Here is a 3,417-nt window from a genome sequence, read left to right as displayed (position 1 = left end):
TATGTGATTTGACCTCTCTTATTACTTTCAATATCCTTTACTTGTTCTGTGTTTTTATTATTTAACTAAAATACACCATTGGGATTTCCTTTCATGTTCCTAATTATGTTGTTCTGTGGTCCCCTCTAGATACTTAGATGAGCATCACTAGCTGTAGGTTTGGGAAATTTTATTCTATGTTCGTATTAAAAATATTCTATGTACCATTGCTATGGCTTTCCTTTCTAGTCCTCTGCCTCTTAGGGAAAGATTGTTTAGATCTCTTTTTGGTGTTCCCAAGCATTTCCATGTTCTCTTCACACATTTAAATTTTTCTCATTGTGTTTTACGGAGTAACTCCTTAACTTTACAATTTGTTCCAGCCTTGATTCTTATTTTTTGCATGATTCATTTTATTGGCAAGTCCTTCCACTGAGGGCTTTTCTGTTGGATCATTAATATTTTCATCTCCAGAATCATTTCATTTTGTTTCTTGGCAATTCATTGGTTTTTATTGTTTTCATGGCTTGTATTTTCTTCCTCTTTTTAATCGGCCATTTTTGATGTTGTATTTGTTGCTGCTGATGTAGTCTTGAAATATATTCATATCCTCTTTAAATTGTGTGATCCTAGTTATAACCATTCTTTTGAACTGTTTGTCTGGAAAATCACACATGTCAATGTCATTGGTATTCATTATTATGAAATCATTATCATAAGCATGGAGAGGAGACAGGAGGACACATCCATTGTCTTGGTTTTTATGTTACACTTGAATATGCAATAAGATTTGTATCCTGAAACTTTACTATATTTATTAGGTCCAAGAGTTTTCTACTAGATACTCTAGGGTCTTTTAAGTATAATATTATGTCATCTGCAAATCAGGATATTTTGACTTATTCCCTTCATATTCTGATGTATTTTATTTTAGCAGAATATCAAATAAGAGAAGAGAGTGTATATATCTTTATCTTGTTTATGATTTTAGAAGAATTATCTCAGTTTGTCTCCATTTCATATAAATTTGGTTATAGGCTTTGTCTATGAAGCCTTTCTTATTTTGAGGTACATAGCATCCATTCCTAAAGCCCTCAGAATTGTTTTCATGAAGGTATGTTGAACTTTGCCAAGTGTCCTTTCAGCATTGTTTGAAATAATTATTTAAATTATTGTATTTATTTATGTGATATATGATACTGATTGATAAATGTTGAACCAACCTTGCTTTTGAGAGAGAAGCCCACTTTGTTATACTTTATAAATTCCACAATGCGTGATTGAATTTGATTTACAAGGATTTTGCTACAGTTTTTTTTTTGTATTTTTACTAATCAAATGAGTAGGTTCTTGTTTTTGTAGCATCTTTGCATTTTTCAGTTATCAAGACAATATTGACTCCATAGAGTTAATTTATAAATATTCAGAATAAGTTAAGAAGTGCTATGAAGTCTTCCTTGGAAGTCTGACAGATTCAAGAATGACTTTCTCTGCTCCTAGAATTGTCCTTAAGGCAAGGCTTTTAAGACCAGCCTCAACCTTATAGCTAGTATTTTCACATAATTTATATCTTTGGGGCAAATTTTGGATTGTTTTTACTCAGAAGTTCTTCCATTTCCTCTAGGATATCCATATTTTTAAAGTAAAAGTGTTCATTTGTAATTCATAATAATGTTCTGAATTAGAGCAGAGTGAGCTGCAATGATTCCCTTTTGGTCTGAGACTCCAACATTTCAAATTGTTTTTTGAGTCTTCCTTTTTTTTCCCAATCATCTTTATTAATTCAGTGTGGGTATGTAAAACATGAAGGAGAGGATTACTTCATGAGGGGGCTGAGACATTATTTTCATTGATGGAACTAGTATCCAGGACTACTGTTTACATGAACTGATACTGCACATCTGTCAGAATTCCCCCAATCATTGTCTTCTTCCTTGCCTTGTGTTGTATCTGTTCAAGCCTGGTAACCCAATTTGGGTAAACTCTGCTGGGTGTATATTCCTGAGGATGATAGGGTCAGGAGGCACAGGGCCTGTGAGATCCTAAGAGAGGAGTGGGCAGGTATCTTATAGCATGGTAAGGGGCAAGCAGAGTTGGAGGCATGTAGATGGATGGTTTTGGGAAAGCCCGGATGTAAGGCAGCACTTGAAAGCAAGAATCTGGAGGAGGGGGAGGCCTATCAGGTGAGAAATAACACTGTCTACTTAGTAGTTCAGAGGAGCCAGGCCATGGAGAAAACTGACTGATATGTGGGAATAAGGAAAGACAACATGATAATGGGAGATCACAAGAAGAGAGTATGCTGTAGAAAAGAAAGGAGCTGGACTGCCTGGTCGTATAGGGAAGGCAATTCTATAAAAGGGCATTTGAGTCCTCTCTGTGAGAAAGAGCAACCCCACTAGTGGAGAGAGAAAGGCAAGTCCTTGAGGATCGGTGGGACAGAAGGATAAGGAATGGAAAGAAACATGCCTTCCTGGTACCTTATGGAAGTCATAGAGTATCTAACAGTGCATTTGGGATGGGTAGGTGATCTGAATGGTGGGTGGAGAAGTCAGCTCTCACAGAGCTAAGTGATAACACAGGATTTGGTGTGTTTTTTATTATTGATCAGATAATAATTTCATATACTATTTATAGTTATGTAAAGACGCTCCTTTCTTTTATAAGAATTAAACTGAACATTATGCATGCTATTTTATAACACTGATCTATGGCCTCAGCTACATTTTGTTACTTCAATTAAATACATGCATTCATGATTCATTGAACCTTATACAATGTCTCCAAAAATTATCATATTTTAGTTATTTCACATCTTTAATGCCTATGAATTTATGTGATAGTGTCTGCTAAGAGAGCAGAGGAGTTTGCATAGACAAAACACTGTAAAGTAAAGATACAAGATAATATTACTACTTATGACTAAAATCCCCTACTATGTAACATTTCCTTTTTGTTTCTGTATTCCTTCACTTTCTTTTTGAAGCGTAGTTTCACATATCCCAAGAGTAACTCAGACATATGATTCTTCTACTTCCAAGTATTCTTTATCTGTGTACTATTAAAGATGAACACAGAGCTTCAACCTTGAAAAAATGTTTTCTATAACGTGAGTTAAGGCCCCAAGACAATAAGTCACACTTTGGTGCCATAAATGCCACGTTGGCCCTTATTTCATCTCGGATATCTACACCATTAATTGTGTCCTTAAAGTCTCATGTCCATTATCTCAGGATATAGCAGGAAGACATGCAAGTTATGTTGTCCTCTGCTCATGAAAACCAGCCCTAAAGTTTCAGCTCTGACAGAGTGACCCAACTCTGGACTCACTAGTTCTCCCTTTCTGTGATCAGCCCTGAACACAAAACGTTCAGCGTGGAGTTGGGACTGATTTTCCTTGTTGTTCTTTTAAAAGGTAATTTATAGATCATTGGAATA

The sequence above is a fragment of the Onychomys torridus genome, unplaced genomic scaffold (assembly GCF_903995425.1).
Source record: "Onychomys torridus unplaced genomic scaffold, mOncTor1.1, whole genome shotgun sequence".
In the NCBI taxonomy this organism is placed as follows: domain Eukaryota; kingdom Metazoa; phylum Chordata; class Mammalia; order Rodentia; family Cricetidae; genus Onychomys; species Onychomys torridus.
The sequence above is the reverse complement of the archived record's forward strand: the minus strand, read 5'-3'. Positions refer to the sequence as shown.